This window comes from Trachinotus anak, unplaced genomic scaffold (genome assembly GCF_046630095.1).
Source record: "Trachinotus anak isolate AG129_WGS33_773 ecotype Australia unplaced genomic scaffold, CSIRO_AGI_Tana_v1 ptg000005l, whole genome shotgun sequence".
Classification (NCBI taxonomy): Eukaryota; Metazoa; Chordata; class Actinopteri; order Carangiformes; family Carangidae; genus Trachinotus; species Trachinotus anak.
Genome location: NW_027273856.1, coordinates 4,578,688 through 4,592,212, shown reverse-complemented (window position 1 = coordinate 4,592,212; position 13,525 = coordinate 4,578,688). Strand labels below are relative to the sequence as shown.

At 37.6% G+C, this 13,525-nt stretch overlaps 2 pseudogenes; both read right to left on the bottom strand.

Moving 5' to 3' along the window:
- Positions 1 to 9,844: 9,844 nt before the first annotated feature.
- LOC139622203 (interferon-induced very large GTPase 1-like) lies at positions 9,845 to 11,995 on the bottom strand (annotated as a pseudogene).
- LOC139622202 (interferon-induced very large GTPase 1-like) lies at positions 11,149 to 13,462 on the bottom strand (annotated as a pseudogene).
- Positions 13,463 to 13,525: the final 63 nt, after the last annotated feature.

Genomic DNA, 13,525 nt, shown 5'->3' with positions numbered 1-13,525 from the left:
TTCACTTTTGGTTTCATGATCATGTGATTTACTAGAAAACTAAAGCTGTTTCCAGTAAACTGAAAAAGAAAACTTGATAAAATTCACTTCAGATGGCTTAGTGCATTAAGATGTATCCCCTGTTGTATCGTAGAATTAATAATAATATAATAATGTGTTAATAATAATAATTTAAGAAATGTATTTATTATATAAATAAATTGAAAGAGATTGTAACAAATGGGGGCACAGAGTCTAAACCCCTCCTGTAGTGGCACGCATAAAGTTAAATAACAATGGGAATGTGGTTTGGGAAAAGACATACCACCAGATGAACAGGATACTATTATACAACACTAATTATTTATCAAAATGTGTTAATAAACTTAGGCAGATTGATATTTTATACTGAACTTATATAATTCCACAGAAGTTGAATAAAATGAATCCTTATATACCAGAACTATGTTCGCATGGATGTGTAGAGAAAGTATTTTTAATACATATGTTATGGCTTTACCCAGAAATAAGACAATTTTGGGTAAGAGTACAAAATATGTTCTGTTTAATATTAAAGGTGGATGTATAATAATGCCCAAAGATGTGCTTGCAGGGAGTTAAAATGGATGGAGTGAAATCAGCTGTAACAACACCTGATTACATTGGCTTTGCTTTCTGTGAAAAGGATGATCCTTATGAAATCAAGGAAACCAAATTCACTTAGTTTGAATCACTGGCTCAAGGACTCTACAGAACTGACAATGATGGAACATATAGCATCAGCCCTGCAGAGGCTTTGTAGAGATAACGGCTTAGATGGACAATGGATACTTAAAGTATATAAATAAAAAATAAAACAACATTTAAAGACCCCCTCAGTTGAAAATTAAGTTTTTAGCCTTTTTAACATGTCAATATGGTTTTTTAACAGTGTACAGTCACTGTGAGCACAACTGCAGTTGCTTTGTCTGATTGTGGAGCCTGAAGGTGTGGCTGTGGATATGGTGCATATGTAGTCTGTGTTACGCTCTGATATGTAATCATAAGTGAAGCATAGTTATAACCATAGCTACAGTCTAGGTCAAATTGATAGAAAAAAAAGAGATAAAGGATCCTTCTTTCACAAACACACTAGCTTTTAGCAGGTCAAGGCGTCTGTGTGAGATCCTGCAATGGGTGATTGCTTGTTTTTAAAACTGATTTGAATCTGCAGTCACTCTGTCATCCCCGTGCAGAGTAGCTGTGGTGTTTCTGCTGGACAGGTGACAGGTCTGTCTACAGTGACTGTGCTCCAAAAGACGTTACAGCTGCAAACCGGTGAAAATTTGCATGTTCACCCAGGTGTTGTGATAACATAAATGCTGATCGAACCCGAAGCTGATAAATACTCGTGTCTACTGCAGAGTCATTTGACCCAGGTGTCAATGTTGATTGTACCCCTTTCCATTGCCAACAAAAGCCAGATGTTAGCAGTTTTTTTGACCAGTGGAAAAGGGGCTGTAGTTTTCCTCCTCTTCCTCTGTCCTTCCGTAGCTAATGGAATAATAAATTACAAGCCAAATTCCAACATTTCACCACATTTTGACTGAATGTTACACATCAACTGTTCATATTTTGTGACTTACCCTTTCTTGCTCACAGACTCTTATTTCAAACCCTACCATCAGATGATGGATGAGCTCTCTCTCAGGGTTTCCCACATTTTCTTTTTCATTTTGACAAAGTATTTTGACAGAATGTGCACAAACTTTGTGTAACAGTACTGATTTCACAGGTTAAAGGTAAAAAAAATTTATTCAACAAAAGCAAATGTAAAATACAATGAAATGAGGTGTGTGGTGGTAGGCAGTGATGTTGAATCGCATAAATCAAACAAAGATGCGCAGGGTTTGAGGAAGCAGGGAAGCACCAGGCCCGGGTGCCTTCAACTACCATGATGCTCTTCACCTCCAGCCACCGACTGCATCACAAAAATAAAACCTAGAGAAAAGGGAAACCAGCAAGCAGGTAGTAATGTCTTATTTGTCTTATTCAATCCCTAGTGAGTCTGATACATAATATTAACTAGATTTTAAAATGAGCCACCACAAAGACATCACAAGTAAGCAAAAAAATGATTCGATGAGCTAAAAATTGTAACTAAAGCATCCTTTCTATTGAAGTCTTCACATACAAGACACTTTAATTTCCAAGCGCAATCATCTAAGATTGAGTATGAGCAGCAATTTCCATCTTTTAACACATGAACAACTTAACCTTGTAAAGTAACATTACATTGTATGTGGTCACACACTTCACCTCATCTTTGGTTCACACAGTTGGGGCTGGAATTCAATTTGTTCTCTTTTCAACCCACCTGAAAACTGTGGTCCGTCTGTAATAAAAGATGACTTCATGCGCTTCATTGAGGTTATTCAGAGATCCTGTGTCAGGGAAGCGGTGCACTTAAGCTCACGATTAACACCCCACAATAGCAAACATCCACAGACAGCAGCACATGCACTCACTCATATTAGTCTTAAACTAGTTTTTCATTGGGAAGCTGCAGTTGTTGTCTTGTTTTTACATTCTCTGCTGAAAAACCCAAAACGAAGTTCGTATACACAGTATGTTGTGATTCTTATCTACAAAGCATTAATTTAATTATTGCATCATTTATTTCCTGACTGCTGATTTTGTTCCTTTATTGAATCAGTTAACAGAAATAAGTAAAATATACATATTGACGACATCAATAAATGTTCTTTTAATTCCTTTAAAAGTGTACGTATTTGACACCAGATACATCAATTAAATAAAAATTAAGAGATTCTAAATTCTGATTAAGAAAATCATATATTATGCTCAAATAAAAAATAAACAAAAGGAAAAAAAAAACTCATGTATGAATGACATTTTTGACATACAGACTGAATGATCTTTTACTACATTGAAAATATTTTGCATCATAAAAAATAATTGATTCTGATGGAGAAAAAATGGCACATTGTTACTATCACTTTGACAATACCACATACAATGTTTACTGATCTTTTAAAGGACATAAAACAATACATGTAAATACTTCATATCAGATAAGTCACAAAAACAAACAGTAAAAGTTTGCATGTCATGTTTCATTTGACAATGGACAAATTTTTCTTTCACTTTGTTGAGCTTAATATCAACATAGAGTTAAAGTTGATTATTTTTATTAAACGCGACATCAATCTCAGATGAAGGCGAACACCAATTGCAGTGTCTTTTAATTTTCCTATTGTAAGTTATGGTGATAAAATACAGTATCTCTCTTTTATACAGTATGTTTCTGTTTGTGATTTTTGTCCATGTCATATAACACAAGTAAGATAAAAAATATCCCTGAGAGGATAATGAATGAATCAATGTAATGAAAAAAAATGCGCACCTCTGTAACCACATAGCATATACTCTCTCACTTGATGTGAAATGACTGTCTGAGACTGTCCTCTGCCTGCTTAGGTGTGATATTTTTCTAGTTTGGAGGAATATCAGCAGGATTTGCATTATAAGCTTCTGCAAACTCACTGTTGAACCTTGCCAGTACATATTTCCAATAGTCGGATGCCTGGAGACTTACATCTGGAGGAATGTTCCAGCTGGGAAAATTCCTTTGTGACGCTTGTAAGGGTGTTGCTCATTGTTTGTGGCATTGCAATGAAAACAGGCGTTACTGATCACAGATGAAGAGCATATGTCAGTGACAAGGTTTTCCTTTTTTGTGCCATCGGTTTCCACCCAGACCCTCTGGCCGATACATTGTAGCCCAGTGCTCAGTATGTGCTGTTCCTCCTGCCTCACATGGAGCTGTACAGAATGGACACTGTTTACCACATCCAGTCACTCTGGTGAAAAGCTCTGTCTGGGGCTCCACGTAGAGATGTTTCACTTTCATCTGGATGTTTGTTTTTTTAAACTCTTCTCTAAGAGCTCTTCCCATCTCATCCACACACTCTGTGAACCAGTGAGCAAACTATTCCTGGTTTGCATGGTTCAGGATTAGGCTGGGACTAGATTGGGCTGACCAAAAAATTATAACAGTCCCACCCTAGCAACACTAAGAAATTGTCTTATATGTGATATATGAAATTGAGAATTATTTTATTGAGGAACTCAATGCGTTATGCACAGCTCTACAGTGAAATACATTTTTATCCATTAGAAATGGTAAAATATTTTTGGTATACAAAACTGTTTCCAAAAAAGTTGGGACACTGTGTAAAATGAAAATAAAAACAGAAACTGATGATTTGCAAATCATGTAAACCCATATTTAATTGGAAATAGAACAAAGACAACATATCAAATGGTGAAATGTTATTGTTTTATGAAAAATATATGCTCAATTTGAATTTGATGCCAGTAACATGTTTCAAAAAAGTTGGGACAGGGGCAATAAAAGACTGGAAAAGTTGTGTCATGCTAAAAAAAAACACCTGGTTGAATATCTCACGACTAATTAGATTAATTGGTAACAGGTCAGTAGGTGATTGGGTATAAAAACAGCCTCCCAGAGAGGCAGAGTCTCTGTGCAGTGAAGATGGGGAGAGGTTCACCACTCTCTGAAAGACTGTGTGGGCATATAGTGTAACGATTAAAGAATGATGTGCCTCAACATAAAATTGCAAAGAATTTGGGGCTTTCCGCAGCTGTGGTTCATAATATCATTAAAAGATTCAGATAATCTGGATGTTGCATCCTCTGAGCTACAGAGGAGAGGGACCATCCAGCTTGTTATCAGCACTCAGTTCCAAAACAGGTGTCTGTTATGATGTGGGGGTGCATTAGTGCCCATGGCTTGGATAGCTTGCACATCTGGGAAGGCTCCATTAATGCTGAACCATATATACAAGTTGTGGAGCAACATATGCTGCTATCCAGTCTTTTTCAGAGAAGGCCTTGCATATTTCTTTAAGACAAAGCCAAACCACATTCTGCACATATTACAACAGCATGGCTCCGGAGTAGAAGAGTTCGGCCACTGGCCTGCCTGCAGTGCAGACCTGTCACCCATTGAAAACATTTGGCACATCATGAAATGAAAAACACGACTAAGGAGAACTGTTGACAAGCTGAAATCCTGTATCAGGCAAGAATGGGACAACATTTCACTTTCAAAACTCCAGCAACCGATCTCAGTTACCAAACGTTTACAGTGTTGTTAAAAGAAGAGGTGACGCAACACAGTAGTAAACATCCCCTGTCCCAACTTTTTTGAAATGTGTTGCTTTCATCAAATTCTAATTAAGCAGATATTTTTCATAAAACAATAAAAGTTCAACATTTGATATGTTCTCTTTGTTCTATTTTCAGTTAAACATGGGTTTACATGATTTACAAATCATCATATTCTGTTTTTATTTACATTTTATATAGTGTCCCAACTTTTTTGGAAACAGGGCTATTATGAAACTGTGACGGGACTCATTAGACTGTGGCAGAGGACATCAGTAGAGTAGGTGGTCCATCAATGTGGCCAGGACACATTTGCATTCACATTGTTGCCACATATGGCCCAGACCACCTCCGAATGTGGCCTGAGTGATCAAACCTCAAATGCATCCTGAATGCGTCCTGAGTGTGTTCACACCTGAACTTAGAGCTGAACCACTTGTGATCAGATCACTTAAGATGGATTTTAATACCAGGTCTGAACAGGGCCTGTGAGGCAGCAGGAATCAGAGTAAGGCTAACAAGCTGGGTCTGCAGTGACTATGGAACATGAACAAATCTGCAGAGCTTTGAAGTGGTCTCTTTGGCGTTCTTTGGGGTATGGGCAGCAGCTTTGCATGTATGGAAAGTCTTAAGGGCAGAGGGTCTGTAGAAGAGCTGGTATCAGTAGCTGCTGTGTTAAGTGGAGTATACAGGTTACAGCTACAGTAAGAAGTTACACTAGGCTATGTGTAATATAGTACAGTATAAACAGTTGAAATAAAACAATTTCAAAAAGACAAAAACCATTTAGTACTGGGTTGCTAAAGACACAAGGTATTTAGGAAGATTTGAAGAGTTAACTCTGCCACAACTCTGAGTCCCTGTCATACCCTTTTCAGTTGTCATTAGATTTGGCTGAAAATTGTAGTTGTCAGGATTACTTATAACATTGTATGCTGGTCATCCCTGAGAAAGTATTCAGTCCACAAGGAACCAGAATGGCCTTTGAATTCTTTGTGGAGGATTTTTATTCTTTTATACTTTGGTCTGTGTTTACATTTTTATGTGATATTCCTATTTCACAGAATTATTTTTAGTCAGTGCATCTGCAATCTTGGAAGAACATTTTGCATCATTTTTAATACCTAAATTTTCTCTTAACTTACTTGTGTGTCCAGATGTTCAGGCAAGTCTGTATATATCTTCATTCTTCATATCCTCAGGGGACTGCAAGGACTGGCGGCAGCAACCCCCTCCCATCCTGCATCTCGTTACTGATCCTGCAAAAACAAATTAACTGTTGAACCAAACATGAGCATAAACAGGAAACAACCTAGCGCCCCTTGTGGTTAACTTTCCATTATCAGCTATTATCAAGCAGTATGATACCCATCCAGAATCACAGGATGGGAGGAAATAGTTTTACAAGGCCATTTTCCTAATTACAATCACAATTCCTTTATTTCAATTCATGGTAATCAGTCTTCAAATGTGTGTAGGGTTTGACAGTGTACAGGGTGATACTGGGATTTATTTTCATTATTTTTTTGGTTCATTCTCCCTGATCTACAGGTACAGTTAGTGTGTTTGTACATTACTAGTTTAAATACTCTGCAGATACAAACAAAAGGAGAGATGATGTTGTGTTTTACAATATTAATTTGTTGTTGTTTGTTGTTTGTGGTGCTTGAAGCCATGGCTTTTTATTCTGTCCACTCCATTCAAATAAATCAGGGTAGGCTAAACAACAGACACAACTTTGTATAATGCTATACAGCAACACAAACTGCAGCCTCCAAAATAATCATACTGTTGACACAACACATACTACATCACATATCACATACTTGTACTGAACAAGTTCCTGTCCTGTTATAACAATACCACATACAATGTTGACTGATCTTTTAAAAGACATGAAATAATACATACCATACCAGGTAAGTCACAAAAGCAATCAGTAATATAATCCATATTATATTTTATTTGATAAAAGAAAAACATTTTTCTGACACTTTGTTGCTTTATTTGTGCCCATCTTTTTGGTGGCAATGTAATGATGCAGATAGGTCAAACAAAATCATAAAATCAAACTTTAACAAAGATTTTATTTATTTTAATTGTATTTGTATGAAACAAGTAAGACCAAAATATCCATGAGAGGATAAAATGAGGAGAGCGTTCACCTCTGGAATCACACAGCATGTACAGTAGTCTCTTACTTGCTGCATGAATGACTCTTTGAGACTTTCCTCTGCCTGGTCAGTTGTAATATTTATATATATTTATATGTTATAGTTTCAGGAACATCAGCAGGATTAGCATCATATGCCTCTGCAAAGTCAAAGATATGACCCTCCCAAAACTCCCCCATAGTGATGGTGTCTGGAACCCCAACCACCTAAATTAAATGAACATATCTCAGACTTTTTATCTGAGTTAGTGCTTAGTACAGATACAATCACTGATATAGGTGGATGATTACACTATTTATGTGGATGTTGACAGCAACAGTGTTAGTTCTGAATTTGATTTATTATCAAACTCAAGTGGCTTTTCGCAAAATATAAGCAAATACACTCACTGCTTTAACCACACCCTTGATCTTGTTTTACACAGCATTTCTTAAAAAAACTACTATCTGATAATGCTCTCAGGAAATGAAAGAAAAAATCGTAAACATTAAAGAAACAATCACAAAAATCATCTCTGTTCAAATGGTGCAGAAATTCCAGTGAATTTGAAAGTAGCGGACATAAAAATCTGTTGTCAACTCTCAAGTTTTGTTGCCTCACTAACAGCATATGGCCTCTGCTGAAGTTGGTCAGTCAGTGATCTGTCTGTTCTACACATGGGTCCAGATCAAGATATTTGAAAGATATTTGTTTTGGCAGTCCTGACCTTTTCTCTATCTGGTGCTTCCTGAAAATATTGCCTAAAGGAAGCATATATAGGGTGAAAAGTATCAGTTCCAGCACAAAACCTTGTGGAACCCCATGACTAACTTTTGTGTGCATAGAAGAGTCATTATTAACACGAACAAACTGGAATCTATCTGATAAGTATGTCTTAAACCAGCCTGGTGTAGTTCCTTTAATGCCAGTGACATGTTCTAGTTTGTGTAATAAGATCTTGTGGTCAATGGTGTCAAATGTAGCACTAAGATCTAGGAGAAGTATAGAGACAAGTCCATTGTCTGAGGTTATGAGGAGATCATTGGTAACCTTAACCAGAGCTGATTCTGTGCAAGTATTTTGGAAATAAAGGGGAGGATGGATATAAGACTGTAGCTGGCTAATACATCTGGATCAAGAGATTACAATTTTATTTGTAAAGAAGCTCATAGAGTCATTACGACTGAAGGCTAAAGGAATAGATGGCTCAATAGACCTATGGCTCTGTCAGCCTGCGTAATGTCTGAAATACTCAAATCCCTCCTATCTCAATCCAGTCAAGACTCCATCCAGACACACTGTTCAGAAAAACAGAAGACAGTTACATCATCAAGATTTATTTTTTAACAAACCTGAACTTACAAGATGTTTGCAGATGGTACCTAAAAAGGTGGGAATGCTGTATGGCATAGAGCAGGAGTTCTTAACCTTTTTATGGGGAGACCCCCTTTTAAGAAGAAAGAAAGAAGAAAACCAAAAAAACTGTCATGTGATGGAAATACTGAGAGAAAAACCTTCACAAACAATAGTTTTATCATCACACATGCAGCTGGGGATGTTACGACCCAGAGTTTCAGACAGTAAGAACCATCATCTCTTTCTCAGTTACTTTATACACAGATATGGTGTGATGTCCTTGAGGAAACCACAATAAGAAAACACATTTTGCAGCTATTTCCTGTTACATTACATACATGAGGGACATGAACTTTTGAAGGATAAAATGATTTATAAACTGATGATGACATACGCGGATGAAGAGGTTAGGGTGATAACTGCTAGATTTGTCAGACTGGTCTTTTCTGGGGGGGTTTTCCCACTACAATGTATATAAACTACATGTTACATATATACTGAATGATCTTTTACGACTCTGAAAATTTTAACATTTTACATCAGACATTTCACAGAAACAAAAACAGATATTTTAATTCTGACATAGAAAAAAGATGACATTGTACGAAACATATTTCTGTTCTATGACAATACTGCACACAGACTGAATGATCTTTTTAAAGAGATAAAACAATACATGTATTTTAATATCAGATATGTCACAAAGGCAAAAAGTAAAGATTACATATCATATTTCATTTGATAAAAGACACATTTTTCTGACACCTTGTTTCTTTATATGCGTACATCTTTTCAGTGGCTTTATACTGATGATGTGTGACAGAAAATCACAAAAAACATAGATTTAATTTAACTTGGTATGTAGATGTGCGCCGAACAAACATTTTAGAGTTGTAGCTGATTTTTTTTTTTTTTTTTTTTAACGCATAGCATTGATTTCAGATGAAGCTGAGCACAAACTGCTGTGTTTTTGATTTGTTTTTATATATTTCTCTATTGTAAGCGACTGGTAAAATACAGTATCTCTCCTGTATTCAGTATGTTACTGTTGATTTTTTTTCTATGTCATAGAACATAAATAAGATCAAAATATTCATGAGAATGACGAATGAATCAAGGTAATGAGGAGAATGTGCACCTCTAACCACATATCATGTAGTCTCTCACTTGATGTGAAATGCCTCTCTGAGACTCTCCTCTGCCTGCTTAGGTGTGATATTTTTCCAGGTTGAAGGAAGATAAGCAGGATTTGCATTATATGCCTCTGCAAAGTCACTGTTAAACCCTTCCATGATATATTTCCAGTAGTCTGATGCCTGGAGACTTATATCTGGAGGAATTTTCCAGTCTGGGAAAATGTCTTTGTAACACTTGTAAAGGTGCCATTCATTCGTTGTAGCATTACAACGAAAACAGCTGTTACTTACCACAAGGGAAGAGCATATGTCAGTGACAAGTTTTTCTGTTGCATGCCAGCTGTATCCACCCAGACCTTGCCGATGCAGTGAAGCCCAGTGCTCAGTATGGGCTTTTCCTCCTGCCTCACAGGGCACAGCACAGAATGGACACTGTTTACCACATCCAGTCAGTCTGGTGAAAAGCTCATTGTGGGGGTTCACATGGAGATGTTTCAGTTTCATCTGGATGTTTGTACTTTTAAACTCTTCTCTAAGAGCTTGTGCCATCTCATTCACACACTCTGTGAACCAGTGAGCAAACTATTCCAGGTTTGCATTGTTGAGGATCATGAAAGCACCAAGAGCATCCTGGGAAATTACAGGTTTATCTCCAAGTTCTTTGCAGATATCTTCAACAAATGTCTTCAGGTTTCCACTCTTTTTCATTTTAGCCTTGTTGATAGCATCATTTATGCTATTGATACATGACTGAAGATGTCGGTCCTCAAACTCAAACATCTTCGAACCATTTGAGAAGTGAGTCACTATTTGGTAAAGTATCCAGTCCTTTACATATTCCTCATATGAGCACATATAACTCCAATAGTTTTTAAAGTCACCATTTGAAAGCAAATCCAGTAAAATTGAATACTGGAAGGACATCCTTGTACTGAACTTCTGTTGTATCAGCATCTCATCAATGATATCAGGACCCAGGGAACAGTTGACTGCAGGCTTCAAGCATTTGTTGGTGAATTCTTCTGCCTTCTTCTGGCACTGGTCTCGTTCATTGAATATGTCTTTAAAATCAGCACAGAACTTCTCTTTGTTTTGATTCAGACATCTGTAAGGATCATTCTCATGTAGGAAATCTTCATGCATTTTCTGAAAGTGTCTGGTTGCAAGTCCACAGATGTGTTGTTTCAGAGAAACTTCAAATTCACTGTTCGTTTTGACTTCCTGATTGTTTTGCAGCCTCTCATCAATCATGTGTAGGATCTCCTGGATGTAAGTGTCATGGTAATTATTTTTTCTTTCCATTTTTTCAGTTACAAACTGTGTGCAAGCATCTATGATGCTGTCTGCAATTTTTGTACCATCATAATGTGATCTTGAAGGTTAAACCACTTGCTCATTTTTTGTTTAAACTTTTGCCAGAGCCCTTCAGCTGTACATTTGAAAGGAATATGGCCACAATCTGTGAGACTTTTTTTACTCAACAGTTCAGATGCATGGTCCCATTTGTGTGACAGATTTAATCTCAAGTAGTGGGATACACTGATGAAGACATCTGTTGGCTTTTGTTCGGAAACAGACAATTTCTGCACTGTTTCATTCCACATCTTGTCAAATTCTTCATCCAGCTCTTTTTCTCTCATCTGGACATTCTTCTTTCGACATTGATCAATCAGTGCACACACTGCCTTTTCAATTTCTTTTGTGTGATTTTCCCTGATTCTATCAAGTTCTGTCATTCCCTGTTTGATCTCTGCTGCTGCTGTGAGCTGGTGAAACACAGAGTTATCCATTTCTCGTCGAAGGCTCTTTGCACTGTTTGCAAAGTCCTCTTTGTATCCTTCTACTAAATAGACATGACCCTCTGTTTGCTTGAAGTACTTTGTCAGATTTTCAAGAAGCTTTGTCTCCCACTTAGACAGCACTGTGGAGGCTTCACTTTTCAAAGACATAACATCTTTCATGTCAGCTGTTTCAGATTGTGCAGCAACTGTGCCAAAATTTGAAATTGTTGTTTCAGAATTTGTAACCCACTTGTACATGTCTTTTTTGAATTCCCATTCCCATTTGTTGAATTCAGTGCATAGTCTCATGTATGCATCAGCCACGAGACTGTTTCTGAAACGGAAGATGAAGTTTTCATGCTTTACTGCAGTCCACAGGCTTGACATCCACTCTTTAAACTCCGAGACATCATTAGCAGATGATTGACACTTTCCCAGTTGGATGATGTTTTTCTTGAGCTCATATACAGCTTCGCTGTACCCTGCATTGACTGGTGCCATTGGTGGGTTTCCATTCCAGAGTCCAGGAATGTACCAGTTCCCAGTATCTGGACTGTACTCCATCACATCCGTGAAGCTCTTGTTCTCCTCTTTCTTCTCCATTTTGGCTGCTGCCTGTGTCATCTCGTTTAACTGTTCCAAAAGCAGTTTCCTGTCTCTTAATTTCTTCTCATGGGCTGAAACATCTGACACATTCTGATGAACAAACTGACATTGAGGCTTCTTTCCCACCTCTTTCATCCTGAGAAAAGCATGCACAACTATTTTCAGGATGTCCTTCATTTCTGTGGAATTCTCCATTGCAATATTGATAATGGTGATATCACTCAGCCCCACGGCAAGTGTTGCAAGCTCGTTGTCATGCTCATGGCTGTCATCTAGTTGTGCAAGCTCTGGTGACTTTAAGCCCTCAGTGTCAATGATCACCATGAAGTCACAGTTGAGCACTTTTTTGACATCATCATTGATTCTGATGAGCAAGTATCTTGTTGTTTGGAGACACCAAGTCATGGAGCTGAGAGAGAACATCACTCACCCATCTGAGAGGTATGTTGGATGCATCTCCGTCTACAAGCTCAAGAGGAAATCAATCCAGCAACAATTCTGCACAGAGTTTGGGCAGATGCTGTAATTGTTGATGTGATGGGTTTGTTTCTGGAAGGGAAATTGAAGCTTCATACATCTGACCCATTTCACGGAAGAAATGTTCAGTCCCTAGTGAACTGTTGGAAAGCTGTCTGTCAATGTCTTTCATCTCATCTTTGTTCTCAGAATTCTTGCACTTTTCTTTATATTGCTCCCTGAGGTCAGACAGTTTTTCTTGAGACAGGTTATCGAGGTTCATTCACATCCACTTCAGGAAATAACATCTCTCATTCCCTGGGCTTGATATTGCACTGATGAAGCATGTCATTGCAGCTGACATGTCATAAGAGTTCTGTTTCTTCCGAAGTGTTTCTTTCTGTACCTGAAGATCACTTTTGTAAGTTTCTATGTCTTCAGACCCAACATTTTGAAGCCGAAACTCCTCCTTCTCTAAGCTTGTCAGTTCCTTCCATATTTCACCTTGCAGTGGAAGCTGGTCTTCTTTGTATTTAAAAGTGTTTTGTATTTTTGCAGTTATGCCATCTGCATTTTCCTTGGCAGTCTGGCACTTTGGACAGTCCTCATCAACCAAGATTCCCAATTCATGAGCAATGTCAGACATCTTCTCAATGCTCATCTTTATCTTTGAGTTTTCAACTACACTCCTCACTGTTTTTCTCAGAACTTTGACAAAGTCTGCATCATTCATACGCTTAGTCTTCATAATAATGTTCTTTGTCAAGTCCAGCTTGGTTGCTGCCTTTTTTAGAGCATCCATGTTAAAGCACCTGCTTTGATCGTTACCCACCAAGAAGATCTGTGCCCTGTGGTTTTGGTTATT